The sequence below is a fragment of the Mixophyes fleayi genome, chromosome 2 (assembly GCF_038048845.1).
Source record: "Mixophyes fleayi isolate aMixFle1 chromosome 2, aMixFle1.hap1, whole genome shotgun sequence".
Classification (NCBI taxonomy): Eukaryota; Metazoa; Chordata; class Amphibia; order Anura; family Limnodynastidae; genus Mixophyes; species Mixophyes fleayi.
In genome coordinates this window covers 221,120,041-221,145,539 of record NC_134403.1, presented here as the reverse complement: position 1 = coordinate 221,145,539, position 25,499 = coordinate 221,120,041, and the positions used below count along the sequence as shown (strand labels likewise).

General features: G+C 41.8%; 1 protein-coding gene across 1 annotated transcript in view; it reads left to right on the top strand.

The window, feature by feature from the left end:
* The first annotated feature begins 228 nt into the window (after positions 1-228).
* The window catches only part of HNRNPR (heterogeneous nuclear ribonucleoprotein R), a 40,216-nt gene continuing 14,945 nt past the window's right edge, over positions 229-25,499 (top strand). The window contains exon 1 of the mRNA XM_075195501.1: positions 229-335. The gene's annotated coding sequence lies outside the window, so the exon portion shown is untranslated. The remainder of the gene's footprint in view (positions 336-25,499) is intronic.

The window sequence follows — 25,499 nt, the reverse complement described above, 5'->3', positions numbered from 1 at the left end:
TGTCACATAAGCCTTTTCAGTTTTTACGGTTTCCCGAATGCGCAGGGTGATTGGACACAAGCTCTCATACTTTAACCTCTTACACGACTTGTACCATACATCTCCCGGTCACGTTTCTTTCCGGTATTGTGGTTGGTTAGTACCGTCCATCTCCCTTCCCGCTCGCTCATCCCTTCTCCAGCCTAATTGGAAGGCCCCTGATGTTTGATATCGACATCCCCGTAGGCAGCTGCTGTGATTGGGTGACAGATACGGGAGACGGAGGTGTGTCCAGTGGGGGAAGACGCGCCATTTTACCAGTGTAGTAGAGGGGTTGTTGCTTTTCATCATATAGGGTAAGTGTGGTTTTCGGAAACCTAGAGTCTTTACTCAGTGGCTGCTGCCGGTTCTGTTACTGCCTTGTCTTGCGTTAAGGCGCCGCCATTGTTGCTGCGATGCCCGAGGTGTAGTAGGCGTGTTGTGAGATAAAGGGCTCACAATCACTGCTACCCTGCAGGTAGCGGATAAGGGGCATTCTCTACGAAGCTGTTGTACAGTAATAAAACGCCTGTAATTATCTGTAGGTTGCATATATTTTTTTTTTTGCACGTTAAAATTCTAATTTTCAATTTTAGCCACACAATAATTATTCCGAGTTGAGTCTTGTCATTGTGTAAATCATGTATCATTTTTTGTCCGTGATGATGAAAAATATAAAATTACAGTATGCTCACCTTATTTCTTATTTTCACGTCATGAGCATATATAATTTTTATTTTTGGTGTGGCTTATGAGTCCGTAGTACTGTTAGAAATGGTTATTTCGTAGTGTTTGTACTGCAGCTACTGTATTTTTGTGGATTGTAATTGTAACTATCGCACGTTCCCATAAATTGTACAGGACTACGCTGGCTTATGAATAAATGTCTCATGCTAGTGTATCGCTGTTTTTCTTCACTCTTGCTTCATTGTAGTGCTTTGTAAAATAGTTATGAAGATTACCATAACTCTGGTCCTGACCTACCCCTAACTTGTCACGGCTTGAGGGTGAATCCCCCTTTCACCCCCCCCCCCCCCAAAAAAAAACCCAGCAACAACAATTTAGACTCCCATTTTGTTCACTTTGTGGAAGCATGGTATATAACATTTTTAGAAAGGTTATTGGTAAAAAATAAAAGCAATATAGGGTAGCTTTTCCGCTATGTGCTTGCAAGCAGGATTGATTTATCAATTGGTTTTCAGAGACAGAGTTTCTGCAAAGTTTTTAGGAAGGTTATAAAAACCCCAAAACAAACAATGGTTTGAAATGTTTCACACTGTTCAATAATTGTTTTACATAGTAAGCTTTTATAGTAAATGATGTTATTCCATCTTAATCTTAAAGAGCAAACCAATATTGCAACTTGATTTATAACTTATTTTGAATGGAGCTGGTTGATGCCTTATAAATTAATTATAAGTTTAATATGTATACACACTTTTTTTTTTGTTAAATTTTATTGACGAACTTCAGACGTGTACATTCCAAAAACATACTAGTCGGTTAATTTGCTGCTATCAAAATTGACTCTAGTCTGTGTGTATGCATGTTAGGGAATTTAGACTGAATTCCAATGGGGCAAGGACTGATGTGAGTTCTCTGTACAGTGCTGTGGCATTAGTGACACTATATAAATAGCTGACGATATCAAGATGCATTTGTACCCATAAAGACATATATTCAGGATTAGAAATCGACAACATAAAAGGCAATATTGGTCAATTCCTCACACATTAATTGATAGATGAAAACTCCACCTTGGAAGGCATCAGCAAGGCATAATGTAAAGAAGAGCCCATAAAGTTTGAGGCACGGAGAGACCGGGGTTCTGAGAGCAATCACTCCTTGAAAGAAGTAGGTGGATCTTGCCAACTTCACTGAAGACACAAAGCAGCAGAGGCCACTGCAGGGAGCTCACTCATTCTGGCATTTCTGGTTTTCACCCATACCCCAAATAAACTTGCCTGTGAGTGTTTTTGGAATGGAGGTCTCCAAGCCGTCCATTCTCATGAAAAAAATAGTTTCTTCATAAAAAGATCAAGTGTGGGAGGGGAGCCCTGGATCCACATGTGGAGAATGCATTTTCTTGCAACAGTCGAGATTAAAAGGCTGCCTACAGCTGCTGGTTAAATGAATATGAACGTTGACAAAGGGAATGGGGTTAGGGATATTTAAAGAGTACATGCAAATAACCCACTCCATTTCTGAGGACAGGATGTGTACTTGATGGCTTTTAATAGGATTTGTTCACCTTTCCTAATTCCATCTCCATTTTGTATCGGTTATGCCTTTAAAAAGCATTTCCATTTCTATAATCCCTACTTGGCACACCTGACTCTTGATTGTTGTACCTGTAATCAGTGTCGGACTGGGGCATGAAGGGCCCACCGGGAGACTGCAACACTGGGGGCCCACCAGAGGGGGTGTGGTCAGCCATCATAGAGGCGGGAACTGACACTAGAGGGGGAGTGGTCAGTCCACGAAAGACAGCTAGCACCTTAGTGTAGTATATAAAGCATACAGTGTGTGTATAAAGAATACACAGTCTTGACCTGCCACTTAGATTGGGCAGAACAGTCACCAAAAAGCAGGATTATCCCCCTAGACCAGGCTTGGCTAACCTGTGATACTCCAGGTGTTGTGAAACTACAAGCCCCAGCATGCTTTGCCAATATATAGCAGCTTATTGCTGTAAGGGTATGCTGGGACTTGTAGTTTCACAACACCTGGAGTACCACAAGTTAGCCAAGCCTGCACTAGACTCAGAACATTTGACAGACTGTCCTACCTGTTGTTGTCACTTTGACCACCTGTGGGTGCTGTTTTTTTTAGTTGCGGCTTGTCTGGATCCAGGAATGTTGAGGGCCCTATTTGGGAAAAAATAAAGGATACATTTAGAAACGCCAACCATCCCTGCCATTAAATCAACAGCACCCACATTCAATTATAGACCCAAACCACCTCAGCATTAAAGGTCCCCCCCCCTATAGTATTCTCTGTGTAGCCCCCCTCACTATAGTTTAGTATAGTCAGCCCCCCTATAGTCTAGTATAGATAGGCAGCCCCCCTATACCACATAGTGCCCCCAAAACAATGTTATGCCACACAGTAGTGCCCCAAATGTTATGCCACACAGTAGTGCCCCAATGTTATGCCACATATGCCCCTAATGATATGCCACATAGTAGTGCCCCAAATGTTATGCCACGCAAGTGACCACAATATATACACACACGCACACAATATAGTATAAATAAATGGTTAAAAAATATACTGAACTTACCTATATGTTGATATTGCTGCAGGGCAGGCTCTGCTCCTTCTCCCTTCTTCATACGGCGGGAAGATCAGCTGACAGGGGGAGGGGGCGGGTCACATCATCGCAGCTGCGATCACAATTGAAAGATGACTGTCAGTGACAGCCAGTCCTCTTTCAATTGCGATCGCAGCATTGAGCAGCGAGGACGCCGGGTCCTTGTGAGGGGCCTCCAGGTAAGCTCCGCCCACTGGTAAAAGGGGTTGTGGCCGTACGGTAGCCGGGCCTACCGGTGGTTTAACCGGTAGTCCGCTGGGCCAGTCCGACACTGCCTGTAATTGTTTCTTATGGGTAGCATGCAGTGCTGGGCCAATATGCATCTGTAACTAGTGGATAGAACAGCAAGGTAGGGGACTATACAATATTACCATCCTTCATTACCTCCAGGTTTATTCTCTGCACTTTAAAAGTGTTAATTATATAATTCATCTCATTTTATAATGCCACCCTCTATGATAATGCCAGTTATGTGCAGTATTTCAAGATAATAGTGACCACTGTATTGGAGAAACCCCACTTAAGGAGTCACATGGTAGAGCATGAATGCTAAGTTTTTCCAACTATAAAATTACCATGTTCATAAGATTGTATCAGTAGTAACAGAAGTTGCACTAGTTCAGTTGAACTCAGAAAATGTTGCATGACATGTTTTCAGTGCTTAATAGCTTCTGTGACACAATTTAAGTCCTAGGATATAAGGTTTGTTTGACATGAGGAAATCCATGACAAATCATCTGCATATCCTGAGCATGACACAGGCAAGTGCAATTTTCTGGGCACATTTATAAATTGGTAAGAGGTACCATGATCACTTTAATGTAGAGTCATAATATTTTTTACTGAAAAACAGCTGTCAAGTAATGCTTCCTCAATAAATCAAATCCTTGGACATTCTGCGGGTGAGAATAGTAATTTTTGTTGGGTAAATTTGAGAGGTTCATAGACTTCATTTTGGGTTCTTTAGGATTTTCTATGTGCACAGGTGGTCCTGAACATGGACAGTATGTGCCAATGCAGTGATCACCAAATTTTGTCACCTACTATTTAAAACAACCTCTGTGATGGTTCAGAAACTAGGTCTTGGTTCAAGGCATCTTTTGTAAAGCCAAATGCATTTGGTCTTTAATAATGTCATGTCTGCTACTAGGAGAGGTTCAGCTGTGGCCCAAGTGGTTTTGTTGGTCTGTTTCTGATAATTTTCGAGTGGCTTGCAAAATAGCCCTAGCTGTTGGACTCAAAATCTATTATTTTATACTTCTGGCTAATATGTGAAATCTGTACACATATAAATTAACATACACATTTGTATTAGCTGCTGTTTGACCTGTACAATAATGTTCATGTAAAACTGATTGCGTGTTTGCTTCTGCATTTGTGATACTGCTATACTGTTTCTATGGAAGAGTAAACTATAAAGTGATCACTGAATATAATTCTTTATTTGAAGGTAGTACTGCAAGAATAGCAATGCTGCCTTAATGATATTGGCTAATATATAAGATGAAGGGCACAGCTTATTATCATGATTTATTTATATAGCGCCACTGATTCCGCAGCGCTGTACAGAGAACTCATTCACATCAGTCCCTGCCCCATTGGAGCTTACAGTCAAAATTCCCTAACACACACACACACACACACACACACACACACACACACACACACACACACACACACACACACACACACACACAGAGAGAGACAGAGACTATGGTCAATTTTGATAGCAGCCAATTAACCTACTAGTATGTTTTTGGAGTGTGGGAGGAAACCCACGCAAACATGGTGAGAGCATACAAACTCCGCACACAGATAAGGCCATGGTTATGGCAAAGTCCTGTTTGATCATCTCTATGGTAGTGTTTTGTATACCTTCAAAGGTATGTTTACTGCATGTGACTTTCAGAAAAATCTTATGGAACAGTGTATGGAGGACTTCTTAAGTCAGTCCAGGCTTTTTTATCTGGAAACTTGAGCACCAACATACAGGTCAGTGACCTGGTAAGGGCTGCATTGCCTATCGGTCTCTGTCTGGGGGATATCAGGAAAGAGTCTGGAACAAATTTGGCTCATTGCATGAGACGTTATTCACAAATCTCTGAAAAAGATAAAATCTGCTTTTTGGCACTATACACAAAAATCCGTTTCTTTTCTGTAGATACTGAGAGGAGCTCTACTAAACAAACTATTTAAAAGAGCATATTTATTTTAGGTATTTTTAGACACTTCGCTCCAAATTAAAGAAAAAAAAAACGTAATCTGTAAAACACCCAATTTCCTAGCATTCTGGTTAATCGGTCATAATAAAAACATATTTCTCATACTTTCAGAAACATAAAGCTGAGCTACTCCAAAATCAATCTTTCCACCAACTGTGTACATCTGACAATCTTTTTATATGTATTTGATTAGAGACACTGGTTTGGCAAGTGATAGATGTCTACATCATGAAACAGAGCTTTTTGCTTATTTAATGGTTTCATGAACTATCTAACATTGACCTACCTCCTGCTAATGAGTGAATGCTTTGGTGTCTCATTACATTGGAAATTTTTTCTTACTATTCTAGTTAACCAACAATTCAGTGAATGTGTAACTTTTTTTTTTCTTCTGTCCGCTTCAGTGTCTCCCTTGTCAGAAATGGAATGGAGGAAACGTGTACACAAAATCATTGATATCTGTGAATACTGCTTTTATGAAGTGCATCGTTCAAAGACTTTTGCTAAAGCCCATGCTCTATATTGAATTGACATCTTAATGTAGACTTCTTGATACTCATGCAAGTTAATAGTAATTCAGCTGATTTAATTTCTCTAAGGTTATTTCAACATGGACATTTTTTGTGTGCGTTTTAATTGTTTGGGAGTGTGAAAATGTGTGCATAACTTGTATTTCTCATTTATGTACCATCTTGTCCCCAAAAAATACTTGTGGAGGCTGACCTGTTTAAGGCTGGTTCTCAATAGGGATGTGCACCGGCCACTTTTGGTGTTTTGGGTTCTGATTACCTTAAGGTTTTGGGTTCTAATGGGTTTTGCCAAAACACTCCCCTCAAGGTTTAGGGTTTTGGGTTCTGATTTTCTTTTAAAAAAGCATAAAAACTACTAAAATCCTGTTTTTTTGTTTGTTTTCACTCCTACGCTATTAATAACCTCAATAACATTCATTTTCACTCATTTCCAGTCTATTCTGAACACCTCACAATATTGTTTTTAGGCCAAAAGGTTGCACCGAGGTAGCTGGATGACTAAGCTAAGCGACACAAGTGGGCGGCACAAACACGTGGCCCATCTACGAGTGGCACTGCAGTGGCAGACAGGATGGCAGTTTGAAAAACTAGGCCCCAAAGAGCACATAATGCCAAAAAAAGAGGTGCAAGATGGAATTGTCCTTGGGACCTTCCACCCACCCTTATGTTGGTGAAATAGGACATGCGCACTTTAACAAATCCATCATTTCAGCGACAGGGCCTACAAAACTGTGGCTGAAATGATTGGTTTGTTTGGACCCCCCACAAAACGAGCTGGCAAAGAAAAAAAATAGCTGCAAGATGGAATTGTCCTTGGGCCCTTCCACCCACCCTTATGTTGTGGAAAAAGGACATGCACGCTTTAACAAACCAATCATTTCAGCGACAGGGCATACCAAACTACTGTGGCTGAAATGATTGGTTTGTTTGGGCCCCCACACAAAAAAAGCTATTCATCTCTCCCTGTACAAAGTAAACTGGCTCTACTGAGGCAAGATGTCATCCTCATCCTCTGATTCCTCGCACCCTTCAGTGTGTACTTCCTCATCCTCACACATTATCATTTCGTCCCCGCTGGACTCCACAGGTCCCTCTGTAGTCTCTGGAGGCCATTGCTGGTCTTGATTGAAGAATTGATAATTCATTTTTATGAACATCATCTTCTCAACATTTTGCGGAAGCAACCTCCTTTGCCGCTCACTGACAAGGTTCCCCGCTGCACTAAAAACTCTTTCGGAGTACACACTGGAGGGGGGACAACTCAGGTAAAATAGAGCCAGTTTGTACAGGGGCTTCCAAACTGCCTTTTTTTCCTGCCAATAAAAGTAAGGACTGTCTGACATGTCTACTTGGATGGTGTCAGAAAAGTAATCCTCCACCATTTTTTCAATGGTGACAGCATCCAATGCAGCGACAGTAGACATGTCAGCAATCGTTGGCAGATCCTTCAGTCTGGACCAGATGTTTTCTGCATCCCTGCCAGCGGGTCGTTTATGAAATCTCAGCTGTTTCCTCGCAGCCACAGGTGTGGAAGAAAATGAAGGAGGAGCTGTTGCCATGTCACGGTCCTCTTCAGATGACAATCTCCTGACCAGCAGGTCTTTGCACCGCTGTAGACTTGTGTCCGCCGGAAACAGAGACACAACATACGCTTTAAACCGAGGATCCAGCACGGTGGCCAGAATGTATTCCTCTGACTTTAAAAGAGTGACCACCCTCGGATCCTGGCAAAGCGTACGAAGGGCTTCATCCACAAGAGTTACATGCTTTGTGGAATCGCAATGGTTTACCAGCTCCTCCCTCACTTTCTCCAGCTGCTTCTGCAACAGCCTGATCAGGGGAATCACCTGACCCAAGCTGGCAGTGTCGGAACTGACTTCTCGTGTGGCAATTTCAAACGGCTGGAGAACCTTGCACAACGCGGAAATCAGTCTCCACTGCGCTTGACTCAGGCGCATTCCCACTCCTTTGCCTATGTCGTAGGTGGCTGTGTAGGCCTGAATGGCCTTTTGCTGCTCCTCCATCCTCTGCAGCATATAGAGGGTGGAGTTCCAGCGCATCACAACCTCTTGTTTGAGGTGATGGCAGGTTCAGGCTTTTCTGATGTTGCTCGAGTCTGCGGTAGGCAGTGGCAGAATGCCGAAAGTGTCCAGCAATTTTGCGGGCCACCGCAAGCATATCCTGCACACCCCTGTCACTTTTCAGGTAATGCTGCACCACCAAATTTATTGTGTGGGCAAAACATGGCACGTGCTGGAAATTGCCCATATGTAATGCCCGCACAATGTTACTGGCGTTGTCCGACACCACAAATCCCCAGGAGAGTGTAAGTGGGGTAAGCCACTGCGAAATGATTTCCCTCAGTTTCTCTAAGAGGTTGTCAGCGTTGTGCCTCTTACTGAAACCGGTGATACACAATGTTGCCTGCCTTGGAACGAGCAGGCGTTTCGGAGATTCTGCTACTGATGCAGCTGTTGCTGCGGAAGGCGATGCATCTACCCAGTGGGCTGTCACAGTCATATAGTCCTTAGTTTGCCCTGAACCACTTGTCCACATGTCCGTGGTTAAGTGGACAGTGGGTACAACCGCATTTTTCAGAGCACTGAGGACACTTGTTCGTACTTCTCTGTACATTCCGGGTATCGCCTGCCTAGTGAAGTGGAATCTCGACGGGATTTGGTACCGGGGACACACAACCTCCATCAACCGTCTAACTCCTACTCCACTGATGGCGGACACCGGACGCACGTCTAACACCAACATAGCTGTCAAGGATGCAGTTATCCGCTTTGCTATAGGATGACTGCTGTCGTACTTCGTGCTCATGGCAAACAACTGTTGTACGGTCAATTGTTTAGTGAAAGACGTAGCGGTCTTACGACTTCCCCTCTGGGAAGATGACCGACTCCCAGCAGCAGCGACAGTAGTAGGCGTACCGCTGCAGGATCCTCCGGAAAAATCCAGGATTGAAGAGGACTCAGTCATGCCGGTGACATGGCCTGCAGGGCTATCTCTGATCGAGATCGTGGAGGAAATTGACGAGGAGGGTGTTGCTGGTGTAGATACAACAGGACCAAGGGATTTAGGTGTCCCTGGACTGCTGACGGTCCTAGCCACAGTTCCTGGACTAAACACTGAATTATGAAGGGCCTTCAGGTGACGTAGAAGGGAGGATGTCCCTAGGTGGCCAAGCTCCTTACCCCTGCTTATTGCAGCTTTACATAAACTACATATGGCAATACAATTGTTGTCCGGATTGGGATATAAATAATTCCAGACCGAAGAGGTGGATTTTTTGGTCTTCTGCCCAGGCATGACGATGGGCTTTTTCATCCCATGGACAACAACTGTTTCCCCCCCCGGTGCCTCATTTGAGCAAACCACATCAGCATCCTCCTCGTCATGTTCCTCCTCAGCGCCAGCTACATCTATATCCTCCTCCTGGTGTACAACATTGACACCTTCATTATCCAAATCTGTAACTGCACTGTGGGTGATCCTTCCAGCATATGCAGAGGGCGTGCTGCAAATGGTGGAAGGAGCCACCTCTTCCCGTACAGTGATGGGAAGGTCAGGCTTTGCAACCACCAACACCCTTGGACTCGCCTTCGGGATTTGTGATGCCATCTCTTTAGTAGGCAGAGTTTGCTGTGTTGTTGATGACAGCTTAACTCTCTCAAATTTTTTAGAGGGGCGGGGGAGGAGGAGGGCTTAGATCCTTGGGTGAAGCTGAACCACTTGTCATGAACATGGTCCAGGGCCTAAGCCGTTCCTTGCCACTCCGTGTCGTAAATGGCATATTGGCAAGTTTACGTTTCTCCTCCGATGATTTCAATTTCTTTTTTTTTGATCATTTTAGTGACCTTTGGCTTTTTGGATTTTACATGCCCTCTACTATGAAATTGGGCATCGGCCTTGGCAGACGACGTTGATGGCATTTCATCGTCTATGTAATGACTAGTGGCAGCAGCTTCAGCATTAGGAGGAAGTGGTTCTTGATCTTTCCCTACTTTATCCTCCAAATTTTGGTTCTCCATTATATGCAGCACAAGAGAGCGTACCCCTAACCACACACACCCGCTAAAGGCTTTAAAAATTATATGCGCACAGAAGAGTACCACTGGACTGGAGTTATATAGCAGTACCAATGGACTTGTATACTGCAGGAACAGTGAACGTAGTTATATTGCAGTTCCACTGGACTTAGCAGGACAGAGCACAGGACACTGCACCACTGGACTCAGCAGGACAGAGCACAGGACACAGCACCACTGGACTGAGCAGGACACAGTACAACACAGCACGAGAAAGAGCAGGACAGAGGACCACGTAACACACCCTCCCTCTTCCCTGATCAATGCTCGAGTGAGGATGGCGGCGGCAAGCGGGGAATATAAAGAATCCGGATCTCGCGAGATCCGACGGCGGGATCCTGATGTTAAACCTCGTTTTCAGTTTTGCGATCGGCGGGAATACCCGAACAGTGCTCGGATCCGCACTGTTCGGGGGTGTTCGGATTGCGAGAATCCGAGCCCGCTCATCCCTAGTTCTCAATGCACTACCATATTGATTTATACCATGTAACCTACAGTCTCTGGCAGTGGTTCATAACCAGGGGCGTTATACAATATTTCTAGAGGTGGGAGTTGTCATGCTAGATTTTTAACAAAATAATTTTTAATTGGCGTTTTTAATTTAATTTTAAAATGCACTTGGAACAATTCGGGTGTGCTCAGATAGTACCATTTCCACAACTGGCAAAGGCAGCATTATATAACATAGCATTATGTTTCAATAAAAATATCAAATTTTTTAATTTTTTTTTATTTTTTTCAAAAAACATATTTTTTTTTTACATTTTTGAATTTAATAAATCCCCAGAGTTTTATTTTGGGATCATCTGCTACAGGAGCTTTCAGCTTTAAGTGATTCATGAAAATTTTATTTGAGGCACTACACATCTGAGAAATTCAACAAAACCATATTTATTCCAGTTCACTTCATTAGAGGAATTGGGATGAGATTTTACAGACAGCGCTGCTCCCACTTCTGAACAGGCCTGTAACTTAAGTGTAAAGATACTCTACGTGGAAAAACACTTCAATTGTGTTGAATATGCCTGCTTTTTGCAGGGACTGGCTAGGCTTCGGTGGGATTTAATTAGTGAAGAAAACCACTTGGTCATTAATTTAAGCCCACCCAAACCTTACCTGACTGTGTGACATTTGAAAAGAGGAGTGTTTAATTACAGTGGATTCTCAGACTGGATGAATTTGTGCTGGGAGCAGATAGGAACAGCAACTTGGAGAAGGGGTTGCTGAGAGAGACAGCAGACTGGTTGCAACACTGTACTCACAAGAGGAAGGCACAGTCACCTGGGCCAGGCAGAGAAGAAGGCACAGCCCCTGGGGCTTCTGCTGATTGCCATGGGTCAGAGGAGAATTTGATGGGCTCCTCCAATCAGAGCTCAGTACATGCGCCCCCCCAGAAGAGTCTTAAGGGAATTATTTCCCCGGAAGCCCAGTCCGAGCCTGCTATGGTGTTTAAATTGGTTTAGAGCAGTGGTTGGTGTTTTGAGAAGTAAAGAAGAATAAAGATGCAGGAAAGTGACAGGTACCTTATTGCTTCAACCCATTTAAAAAGCTAATTATACTTTTAATAAGAAGGTGTTAAGAACTGTTTCAGAATGGATGTATAAGTTATTTTTTGACATGCCAAAAGTTGAAAAAGTTTGTGCCAGCTACAGAAAACAACTTTGGACACTTTGAAAAGAGCAATAGGTTAACTGTTCCTCAAGGTAATGTAGTATCGGCACTCACTTGCTGACATCAGAGGGTAGGTAAATGTTGTCTATGACAATAAATGTTGGTTCGCATTTATTCTGGAGAAAGATGAAACCATTTATGAAGGGAAAGTGACATTCCTCCATCCAGCTGGTCCATCACCACCTTTATCATACCCAGGGAAGCCGGATGTTTTATGGATTACTATGGTAGATGTTCTGTCTAAGGTGAATCTGTTGACCCCAACAGGTTGAATTTACACCCTTTCTGAAATGAAAATAATAAAAACAAATGAAGCCTTCAGGCAGTTCTGTACCTTCAGGTAGCAGCACCAAATGGTAGTAATCTGCAGTAAGCTTTCTTATAAAATGTGAAAGACATAAAATTATCACAAATGTTAAAATTTTTCAGTATTAACATAATTTGTCATTGTACATAATATACATAAGGAGTGTCGAAGTCAGCAAATTGGATAAAGTCATTTCAATTGATATCGAGCAAACTTGATCGTCTTTGTCTGAAAAGATGCGTAGAGCATGCTACGGCGTGGGAGGGCGTGCCTAGCCGCAACACGTGGCAACAACCGCATTTACGCTTTTACATACATTCGCACAAACGCACATTTGTAAAATAGTACACATTAATCGTAGTTGCAACACAGTTATTTATGTCGAAATATAGTAGTGTTTATGTGTAATATTATAAGTTATATGCATATTAGTGATACATATGGTTCAGGTTAAAAGAAATGTGTCATGTCTAATATATTAATCCGCTTTACATCAGCAGCTGTTCAGTGCATTCGGCGAAGAGATTGCACATTGCATACTCTAGTTATTGATGTTGGGGAATAAACCTTTAATATGATATTAACTGTCAAATGCTAATGGACTGATTGTAATTGGAGTTTGGCGGGAAGAACAGAGCAGTTTGGCGGAAAGAACAGAGCTCACCCCCCACCTTTGCATTTCTTAGATTGAATCAGCCTATGATGTGTAACCCCCTGGACCCTCCTGATGCCTGGACCAATAGAAGCAAGCTATACCATCTAAATTGTTTCACTGTATCTCTGTTTTCATATAAGCAGTAGCTCGCATGTATTGTTCAGTCACCTTGACCACAGACTTCAGACCTGAATGACTGTACACTGGATCCAGAGTGCCTGCGATAAGTAATGGCTGTACTTATTATTATTTTGCTTGAATTATTCTGCTACTTTTTGAAAATAAATATTTGTGCGTTGGAAACGCAAATTGAGATTCGACAATCGTTATTGGATGGCGACAAAACGCTCATAACAGGAGATAAATTAAAAGTAATGAACAGGCCTAGCTGCGACTCTCACCTGCGTCCCGGCCGTCTCTATGACGACCGGGACGTCACTTACGGGTCCCGGCCATTGCCTAGGCAACGGTCGGGACTCTGTAGTTGGTAGCACCGCGCCCCCGGCGTTAGGTGCAGCCGGACGCATCCACAATTTAGCACAGGTGCCATCTATCATCAGCCCCTGTGGCTGATTTTCATTCCCTGTTCCCATTGGCTAATATCTGTATTTAAGCCTCCCTGTCGGTTATAGCGTCCAGTTTTGCTGTTGGCTAACCTGCTGCTGTGCTGTGTCTGGTGATAGTCTTTGTATTGACTTCTGTGATTGACCCCTGCCTGTACCTCGGATTCTGCCTACTTGCCTGTGACCCTGATCCATTTGGCCTGTCCCTAGGACCCCACTGTGTGTGTTGCCTATGACCCTGACCCTTGGCGTGTTTACTGACCATTGTGCTTGCTTGTGACCCTTGACCTCGGCTACAATCTGACTATCCGCTGTCTTCTATTCAGCCTCCTGACCTGCCTTAATGGGCCTGTTTTACCAACTCGCACTACGCATGGAGTTAAGTCCTGGGGGCATCTGAGTACCGGTGAGTGTATAAAGCTCTAAGGGCTGCTGTAGGTGAAGACCTCCGCCATCTTGTTCTGTGAGTTGGTGATCAGACCGTCAGCCTAACAGCATTGCAGCATAAGTATTCAGCTTTATATGGCTGATCTAGCATCTCTTTTGTGTTTGTGCAAAATTCCCTTAATGTACATGTGTTGTCATTACAAATGCTGTATGATGATTTATGACTACATCCGGAGATATCGCTGATTGCACCTGTGTACTTGCCCACTGTTGTCAGTTCTTCTTTAATAACTGAATCCTTCACAATACCTCAGGTCAGAGGTGCAGTCTGCACCTTGCCACATGCCCCATTATTTACTTCTTTTTTTTTTTTTAATCGCCTCCATTCCCTTTTACTCGGTAGTAAAATGTTAAGTATTTACAGCAGCACCAACATTTTACTAATGTTTTAAATGATTCATTTTAGGATACACACATTCACCTTGCACTCAATGAAAAAACATATTCTATTACTGGAGTCTGATGCTCTGCTCCTTCTGCCACATCGAGTCAGTGTGCAGCGGCGGCAAGGTATGTGATGTCAACATCACATCATGCAGGGAGGGTCTGCAGTCTGTCTCTGGCATAAGTGACACCTTGATTCCTCAGTCAAGTGATAATGTGGGGTCATTAAACGGTCAGCTGAGCAATGCTGTGCGGTGCCTGTACTAGGTGCTCCACCTGCGACTTGCCCCAGTCGTTGGATCCATCATGGGGGCCACCAAGTTAGATCTCAAGAATTTTGTGACACAGCATAGCTCCCAGACTGCACGTTTCCTGGGTGCTTGTCCATCTTGCTCGTGTTCTCTGTAGTGTAGGACTAGGGGCATGGTGTGCTATGGTAACTTCAATGCTGTGATCCACCAAACAACTGACTGATCTACACTGCACTAAAGAATCCAAACTGATCTTTCAATTTTTCAAATATAACTGCACTTTATGTAACTGTACTTTGAAGACAACATACAAAAACCATTGCACAGGTGAAATCTCACTGAAATGCACAGTACCGAATGGAAAAGTCACAAATTCTTTAACATACATAAATATCATGGTTAGATTTAAACTTGTACTTCCTTCAACTCTTGCATTTTTCACACCTGACGTGCAACTGGAGTAATGCACCACAAAATGTGATTTCATACATGTGTTAAGGTCTAAAATTATTTGAGTCTTCTCAACTGTATGCAATGAACTTTTTCTTTATAAGCTTATAGGCACAGAAGAACAGATATCATCATCATCATCATCATTTATTTATATAGCGCCAACATATTCCGTAGCGCTTTACAATTGGGGATGTACTAAAAATCAGTCATCTGGTCAACCAATCACCAAGTTAATCAATGATTATTTTTAATGATTTGTGCATAACTAGTTTTGCTGTAATGCTTTGCATTTTCCCCCATTATTGCTGCAATATGGTTTTTTCTTTCAATCTCAATGTTTCTTTCAATGTTTTAGAGGTCATCTAAAACATGAGAAAACAATCACACAATAGACTCTATTGTTTGTTCTTACTAGCTGATGCCTGATATTTCTGAATCCTTTGCATAGCAATAGCAAACGGTACATACGATAAGTGGTTTTCTTTTCTCATCTGATAATTTAAACAATTTACAGAAGTTTGAACTTAATTTTTGGCCATAATTTTCTATTTTTGTTTTGTTTTTATTTTTTTCAATAGACAGTGGGTTAGCTTAAAATGCTGTACTATATACACAGCCCCATTAATGTTTTGCCATTTGGAGCTTTTGTGAAACAAATATCAATGGGTACAACAGGTATAGAATTGATACATGTGCAATATAAAATTGAGTGGTTGCATGTAGAAAGCCTGTCCTAGAAGGATGCTTGGGTCGCACATATCTTCTAATCTCGGCAGCCAGTTTTGTCATTAAAGTAGAGTTACTTCATTAAAACCTGGCTATTTTTCTGTATGCAATGTATGGTGTGTGGACCAATAGGTTTTTTTTATTCCAAGTTTCTCAATAACTATATTAAAAGTAGGCTAGTTCTAGCACAATAGTCAGATTTGAGTAGAAAGGAGTGTGGTTTGCATCTATACATTTTTGGGCATAAAGGTTCTTGAACAGCTGAATTAAAATCAACCAGGGTGCAATTTTTTTGTCCACTTGAATATGGAGCATATATTGTATAGAGTGGATTTGAATATTTGCAGGTAGCCACAACCAAGCTATCTTAAAGCATTATCAGCCCTGCTTATTGTGCTAGGTATCTTTGGCTGCCCTGCTACCAACTGCCTGTACACATTGCACTATATGTGTTGCTAGAAGTGGGGGCAAGAGTACCTGTCTTTGGTCTTATACTACAGATTATAAATTGAACATGTCAATTGTTGAAGATATATTTGAATGAGAAGTGATTAAAAATGCAGATTTAAGACAAAGGAAGAATATATCATTTGAACATTAAAATTAGTACATTAATACGAATATAAATTTCTATGTAAGCTTTCTATACACACTTATACCTGTTGCCATGGTTACTATGTGTATGAACAGACGAACCTACTATACGTAGGAAACAAAACAATGAGGAATACAGGAAATACGCAAGTTATTTTTAAGTGTAAATCAAATGAATTTTCAAAATTCATCATTCATCATTCATTTAATACCATCATATTAGAAAATAATCCATAATGGTTGTCTTGAATGTAAAAACAATGTACATGGCATCGCTAAAGGTATAGAAAGTTCATAATGAGAATATAAACATAAGGGACGATCTAACAAGAATTCTATTGGCTTTGAAGTATATATGTCATGTCTCACAAGGATTGGCTGACCGGAGTTTAAAACTTCTGGCATTATCTAAGATCAGCTTCTTGCCTGGGAATAGCATGAGCTAAATGTGCATCAGCTGTTTCACTTTATGCTGCATCTAATATATGGAAATATAAGTATGAATTAATAGGGAATAATAGATCTGATACTATTATAGGGATGAAAGAAAAGTGACACAATATAAACAAGAGAACTGGACCTTCATGTTTTTTACATGCAACCACTCAATTAGAGGAAGGGAAAGAAAGGAGGTACAAAAATCGCATAAATGTTTATTATACAGCTTGTAGTAATAAAATACTAATATAATTTTACATTATGGTATACAGCTGAGCTACTGTGTATAATGTGAAAGCACAGTGTTCTCCATAGAAGATTTTGCCTGCTGGGTGGCATTAAGTAGTCTGGTGGGGGCAGTTGTAATACTTTGTAATAATATTGAAAATGTTGGACTTTATTGTCCACCCCTGCCAAGACTGAAGGTCAGTGGTCTAACACACACTGCTGGCTGCAGTGCTCACATAATGCCTATTCTAATAGGAGGAACAATGGTTTATTCTATTATAGTAGGGCTTTGTTGGGCTTCCAGAACTGGGTGGCAAGTGAAAACAGCTGGGTGGTGCTGGGGAGAACACTGAAGCAAGTAGAGGGAACTGTTACAAATTGGTAAAAGTTAATTTAATTATCTCTAAAACAAAAACTCTTAAATATAAATATATGCAAGTGGCAATATATTATCTTATCTTGAGAGCGCCAAATATGCTATTACATTCAATGAAAACACCCAAGAGAATGTTATAAAATATTAACTTAAGAAGGGTTGCGTAAAAAATTGGAGAGATCCCTAGTTAGAAGTAAATTATTGGATCAGCATATTCACATTACAATAGTAGACAGTAGATGGTGAAGTTATAGAAAGGTAAACTTCTATATATAATACACTGAATTGAGATTCCTATAAAGGATAACCCCCAATATAATATAGGAACACTGTTTATGGTTATATTAACAATATTTAAAATGTTACTGTAAGAAATTTTAAATCCCCTATACACATTTTCTCTACTCGGTTTTAGAAAAATATTTTGCTTTTTCGAAATCAAAGTAAAGATTCAATTGAAATGTTTTAAAAAAAGATATAATAAAGTTTGCGTTATTGTGTTGCAGTATTGGTCTAAGTGAACCATTTCCTTGTAACTTCTTGCTCTGTATTTTTGAAGCCTCATACTCTGAATTTTTGCCATTGATCTCGCTTGTGAAGAGCATGGTATACTCCTGTTGAATAAACGCTAAGGAGGGTATTCAATTATTAAGAAATCCCGCCGCGTAAAAACCACTACCGTTATTACGGTAGTAGTTAGCTGTATTTCAGCTCGCGGCTCACAGTCCGCGCTAATAGTGCGTGGACCGCGAGGTTTTCGCCGTTTCCGCCGACAATTGAATACCACCTAAGAGTCATAATTGGGTATTTAAATGTAAAAAAGTAAATGAAATTACTATGAGCAAAATTTTGCAAATTGTTTGATTTATTTCAATTCAATACTTTATTTTCTTGCTGCACAACATGTGAGAAACATTTGGTGCTCCAGTCAAACCAAAAGTAGAACTTGACCTAGAGCAAAAAAGTATGCAAGTGAAATGAGCTAATAACAGGCCCCCCATTTTTTTTTTTTTTTGTTGTTGAAGGTGACAAACTACTGATATGTACAGAGCTAAATATGAACAACCAAAGTACAAACACCTAAATAACTTTCTAGCCCGCTACTATAAACACTAACACTGTTACTCAAACCAAAGTAGTTCTGAGAGAGATGGATGCACAATAGACGGTCTATAACAGGGGTCCTCAAACTTTTTAAATGGGGCCAGTTCACTGTCCCTCAGACCATTGGAGGGCCGGACTATAGTAAAAACAAAAACTATGATCCAGCGCTTCAGCCGGCCAGCCAATCGGCGGCGGCCGCCGCCCCTTCTCCCTCTTCCACCAATGACCGTCCTTGTCATGTAAAAAAAATGACAGGCAGCGGCGGCATAAACCCCGGGCGGCAGAGCTGGATTAAGGCTTCGGGGGGCCCGGGGCACTGAAGATGGGGGCCCCTAAGATCTAAAATTAAGGGCATAGTGACACATCCTGCATTACATCACCTACAGCCTACAGTATGACACTTACAGCTCTCCCAGAGGGCTCGCTTAGGTTTTCTGCATAAGAAAAATCATTGTTTTCACAAACTAAAATACTGTACATTAAAACAATCATCAAAACACTACATTAAAATGGGTATTGACACCACACATTAAAACTAGCAATGATATCACACATTAAAAATACCATTGATAACGTGCACTAAAACTAGCAACGAAACCACACTTTAAAAATAAAATTTATAATGCACATTAAAACTAGCAATGATACCGCAAATTAAAATACCATTGATAATGCATCATTGGGCATGGCCAGGCCACCCTCCTACAGACAAAAAAACTGCATTGTTGTGTACACCATTGAACGGTCACCAAAAATTGGGATTATCCCACTAGAATCACATTATTTCACAGACTTTGCTGCTCTCTCCTACCTGTTCTCACTTTCACCACCTGTGCTGCAGGTTTCTTTAGTTGCGGCTTGTCTGGATCCTGGAATGTTAGGGGCCCTATTTGTAATTTTCTAAATGTACCCATTTTTTTTTCCAGCCACCCCCGGCATTAAATCAGTACCACCCATGATTAATAATTAGGCCTTCCTCCAGCCCCAACATTTAAAATAGGTTTATTTATTAAATGTGAATACTATTTCCCTCTCTACAAATAGCCCCAGCAATAAATTAATAGTATTTACATTTCAGAAATATACCTATTTCCCGCAACCGTCACTGCCATTAAATAATTCATAGGCACATTTAATAAAGGGACCTCATTCTCCCCAAACCACCCCATCTTAAATTAATTAATTGTCCCCACTATTGTGTCTCTCCCCCCCCCTTTTTCCTCATGCTGTTTCTCACCCTTTTTTTCTTATACTGTGCCTTTCTCCCCCCTTTTTTCCCATGCTGTGCCTCTCCCCCTTTTTCCTTACTGTGCCTCTCTTCTCCCCCTTTTTCCTCCATAGTGTGCCTTTCTTCTCCCCCTTTTTCCTCCATAGTGTGCCTTTCTTCTCCCCCTTTTTCCTCCATACTGTGCATCTCTTCTACCCCTATTTCCTCCATGCTGTGCCTCTCTCCTACCCCTTTTTCCTCCATGCTGTGCCTCTCTCCTACCCCTTTTTCCTCCATGCTGTGCCTCTCTCCTACCCCTTTTTCCTCCATGCTGTGCCTTTCACTTACCCCTTTTTCCTCCATGCCGTGCCGTTTTGCGTTATTCCTTTTTTTTTTTTACTTACCTTTCTATTAGCTTTTCTTTTCTTCTCCTCTCTTCTGTCTTCTCTCTTCTTGCTTCCTCTCCGCGATGCTCCTCACTGAATGACAGGCGTGACTTGATGACGTCACGCCTGTCATTCAGTATCAACAGTGCAGAGAGGAAGGAGGAGGAGGGACGCCAGCGCCGCGGTGAGGTGAGTAGTGTATTTTTTTTTTTCATACTACCCGGCTCCCCCCACCAACGAAGGAAGCCCCGAACCCCCCCCCCCCACCAACACCGCCGCCATTAAAAATAAGAATAAAAAACAAACAAACCCCTTAATCCGACTATGCCCGGCGGGCCAGATAAATGTCCTCAGCGGGCCGCATGTGGCCCACGGGCCGTAGTTTGAGGACCCCTGGTCTATAATGTTGTGACACTACCAGTGATACTTAAATGATGCCTTATTCCCTGATGCTCATTTCCATTACTTTGCTGTCAGTGCAGCCTAAGCCACATGCCATATTATCTATCTTTTTGTAAAGTCCTGACCTATTACAGTGTTGTACATTGAAGGGATTATGAAAAACAAATTTCATACATTGACATGAAACCTCAAAAATAGTCCATCTCAAATGAGCTTACAATACATCATTTGTGGAAAACACATAATACAGAAGGTAGTGGAATAACAATTGATAGGGAAATTACCAGTAGCCTTCTGTTAGACAGGAGCATTATTATCCACCAATAATAAAGCACTAGTGGTGCAATATGTTTGGAACAAGGAGAGGTAGCGGAAGTTAAGGGCACGAAACATGTACCAGTCACTAAAGAATCCTTAAAATATAACTTGGGAACCAATCCCAGTGGGTCCCAAATGATAGAATATGAATTGGACTGTGCAGTGACAGTTTGGTCATGGCTGGGTAGCGAGTATCTAAGGAGAGACGTAGACTGACAAAAGCGAGGGAATTTGGCATAAAAGTTGAAAGTGATGTCTGTTTTCCTCCAGCTCTGTTACTTGAATGTCTGAATTTAGTGTCCTTAAATGGGTTTGTCAAGAAGCCTGCTGAGTGTGCTCTCATAATTTCAAGTTTCAAATATATTTTAATTTGTTAGCCACATGCAAATGTTCAGACATTTGGCCTGATATTGCTGCATATGTAGACCAAAAATCGGCACAATGCCTGATTCTTCAAAACTGTCTACTTCTTGGGCAAGTTGCGGACCTGTAAAAGGGAGATGACCATTATCTGCCAGAGTGTGGTACTTTTCTGTCATATCCTTTTGTAAATGATCTGTCTATTAAGCTCAAGCACTTAACAGCTTGATCTCATTAAATTTGACCAGCAATGCATTAACCAAATAGGAAATAGAAAGATCATCCTGGGTGTGACTAACATTATATACCTTATTTGTGCAAATTGTGTACATTTTGTTGTTGGTGTATACAAGATAGTACGTCAAATGTTATCTAGGTCTTAATTTCCAAAAAGTTAGATTGCGGTGATCTAGGCTTTCTTTAAGTGGTTACAAATTTTAAGGTTATTGTGCAATGTCTGTATTTGTGTTGATGGGGACATAATATTGTATGGTATTTGTGCTGCTTTATGCTCGTTATCACAAGTTTTTGTCTTTTAATGTTCATTTGAGTAGAGCCAGATCACCTTACTGTATTTATTCCATCGCCTGGTACGGGTATGTTTATATTACACACATTCATTAGCTTAAAAAATGACACCAGGACTCTGGGATGCCCTGCACAAGAATGTTTGTGGACAGTATTCAGCTGAATTGAGTGATGTGGCAAAGCTTCTGGTCTGTAGCTGCGTGCGGCTGGGATATCTTAACTGTGTAACCTAACACAACATGGAAAAATGTTATTAATACCCTTTCCTAAATGTTCTACATTTTTATAAAACTATGTATGTCCACCTAAATTAGCCAGTAAGCTGAGTCTCTGGTAAGAAACATAACCTGAAAAGAACAATGTACTTTGTGGCATCAGGAACCATTGTGGCAGATTATTTATAACTGTATTAATAATTATATGTATACGTGACCAGTGAGATGCATGCGCTGGTAATAAATGTAACTTGCTGGTGTACTTTGTAGCATCAAGCTCTTGTTCTATATATCAAAAACTACATATGAATACATTATGTGTGTGTGTGTGTGTGTGTGTGTGTGTGTGTGTATATTAGGGAATTTAGACTGTAAGCTCCAATGGGGCAGGGACTGAATTGAATGAGTTCTCTGTACAGCGCTGCGGAATCAGTGGCGCTATATAAATAAATGGTGATGATGATGATGATTATGTATAGCTAATAAATATCCAGTAAGCTATAGTGCTGGTAAGTGTAAATTAAATTCTGAGACAAAGTGAATTATAAAGAGTTAAAATAATATTTAATTGATGTGAAAATATATTTTTGAGGGAAAAATAATCAGTTGCAATAATCATTTTGACACAATCCTCTTGAGGAATCTCATGATGACAGGCTTTGCTGTTTGGAATCGGAGATTGTTTTCCTATTTAGCATAAATGAAATGCTTGTATTAAATACATGCACCATTTCTAACTGCATTGATTTCTGCTTGGTTCCATTTTAAGATGCAGCTTCCATATTTCTCTAGTTTGTGCATTATTTTCTTAAAGTTAGAGGATATGTGATATATTGCAAACTAAAATATCAATAAAAATACTATGTGAATTGATTTTGTGTATTTACTTTTTTCTTCTTAATAGCTCTTTGGTTGTTGTTTAAAAAGTCCTACATGCTCCTCTGTCCACCACCTAGCTATAAGCTTACCACCGGACATCTAACCATGCCAGATATTAAATAGTGGAAAATAGTAGAGCTTGTTCTCTTGCAATAACAGACTTTTTACTGCCTCTTGAAGAACTACATAGGCCTATATTGACCAGGGGAGCTTAGAAACGATGACATATAGAAATACATAAATATTTGCTACCTGCCCACCTATTTAAAATGGTGGTGTGCAGTCCCTAAAGCTAAGTATTTAGCTATTATTGGGGGTTGAGATGTTCAATAATCTCTTTTTAAGGTGGCTTTAAAGCTTTTTGCCCTAGCTTTTTACAGTGAATTGTTTGGAAATGTATCCTATGATGCAGTGCTCACTCTAGTTACAGACTGGAACTGACATTGAGTGACATTTTGGAATATAATAAAATATTAATGCACCTTTCTCTTTCATCCATCTGGGGGACACTGCTTAACCATGGGGTTGAGTAGGGAGGGGAGGAGTCTGGCACCTAAAGAGTTAACTTTTTTCCTGCTGACAGCATATCCCTCCCACCAATTTCCCACATACCTCAGTTTGAATTGGGCTGCGCATCAGAAGAGCTCCAAGAGACAGTGAACACTGTTCACTGGTAATAGGTTTTTTCTTTGCTTTTCAAAGTTTTTTGTTTATAGCAGCGAGAGGCTCTCTGTACAACTGAGCTGACTCATGGGAGAAGTGCCTGTCAGCTGGGGGCGACCCCGCAGACAGAGGAGGTAAAACGCTTCTCACAGCGGGAAGAGACTCTCCCCGCTGATAGCAGGACGGGCGCTGCCATTAAGCAGAAAGCCCCATTACTGCTGCCGTTCCCCGGAAGTCCCCTCCTCCTATGGGATGGTAGTGGGTACTTGAAGGATGGCGCGCTAGTGATAGCGCTGTACGGGGAACACATTCTAACAGGATTTCCCCTAAATACAGAAAGGGAAAATTGCTGTTAATGAAAAACACAGAAGGAGATTCCAGTGATAGGGAAATGTGTTTGAGGAACACCGCTTCCCCCCCCCCCTCCCCCCCCCTGCTTAGTGTGTACGTGGAAGATCCCTTTTGGCGCCAAAGTTCAAAAGGAGGACAGATGCAGCAGTCATTTGGAGAGAAGTGCACTGTTGACACATATCTTCCCCGCTAAGTATCACTTTGTTTCTTCTGTGTATGCATGTGTATTATAAGACAATGATGTGTTGAGAGAACTGTTGTTTAAGGGAAACTATAAAGCTCTCCAAACCTGTCTTATTTAATCAGAAATACTATGATATGTTAAATAACCTAATCTGTATTTTCTGATAAATGTTGTGGAAGTGTTTGGGCATGCCAAACATATTGTCTGTTCCAAATGTAATGCTAAATTGGCTTGTGAGCATTGGCCCAGGTGTTTACAAAGATTATGGTAGTTATGGCGGCACTTCTTCACTCCATGGGGGTGCAGTTAGTGTCTTATCTGGACGATCTGTTAGTCAAGGCTACAACAGCACAGTTGTTGGAACAACATCTTCGCCTTATGGTGAGGGTGCTGGAACAGCAAGGCTGGCTCTTGAATATAACAAAGTCACAGATGGTCCCTCAGCTGATGGTTGTTGGAGGACAACCTAACAAGAGGCAGATCCTTTGGCCCGTGGGCTTGGATCCTGGTATCCACAGACGCCAGTCTGAGGGGTTGGGGGGGCAGTGGTCCTTCACCTAAGGATACAGGGCCTGTGGTCAGAAAGACAGTGGGGTCTTTCCATAAATATGCGGGAGCTCTTGGCCATCTGGAAGGTGCTACAGAGAGCTCAGTGTGTTCTTCAGGGAAGGCCGATCCGCATCCACTCCGACAATACCACGGCAGTGTCGTACATAAACAAGCAAGGAGGCACCAGGAGTGCAGGAGCCTCCCTTTGAACCTCTACTCTCAGCAGAGTGGCGGTTCTTGAACTGGAAGACAGTCTTCCTGCTCGCCATTGCCTCGGCTAGAAGGGTCTCCAAGCTGGAAGCTCTATCTTGCAAAGAACCTTATCTGGTCTTTTATGAGGACAGAGCAGTTTTAAGGACTATTCCGTCCTTTCTCCCTAAGGTGGTCTCAGGTTTCCATGTCAATCAGGAAATAGTTGTTCCGGTGTTCAGAGAGGAACCTCTGACTCCTGGAACAAAAACAAATAATTTGGACGTAGTGTGGGCATTACGTATATAGGTTAAGAGATCTGCAAAGATACGTAAGACAGATTCTCTATTTGTTTTTTCTAGGAGGGGATGGCCAGCATCTAAGCAAACTATTGCCAGATGGCTTACCCTGACAATTAAGGAGGATTATATTGTATTAATCTCCCTGTGCCGAAGGAGCGGCACGGAATGGAGCCACGGTGGACCAGCTGTGCAGGGCAGCCACCTGGTCCTCGGTCCATACCTTTACGAAATTCTACCAAATTAATGTATTTGCGTCTGGGGACGCCTCATTTGGCCGTAGTGTTCTACGTGCAGGGAGATCAGAGCGGTCCCACCCTTCAGAGGGATTGCTTTAGTAAGTCCCCATGGTTAAGCAGTGTCCCCCAGATGGATGAAAGAGAAAACGGGATTTATACTTACGATAAATCTCTTTCTCTGAGTCCATCTGGGGGACACTGCCCCCTCTGTTGAGTGGTGTATCTTGGTTGATTGGCCTCTCGTCCTAAGGCTTTGGTAATCAAACTGAGGTATGTGGGGAGTTGGTGGGAGGGATATGCTGTCAGCAGGAAAAAAGTTAACTCTTTAGGTGCCAGACTCCTCCCCTCCCTACTCA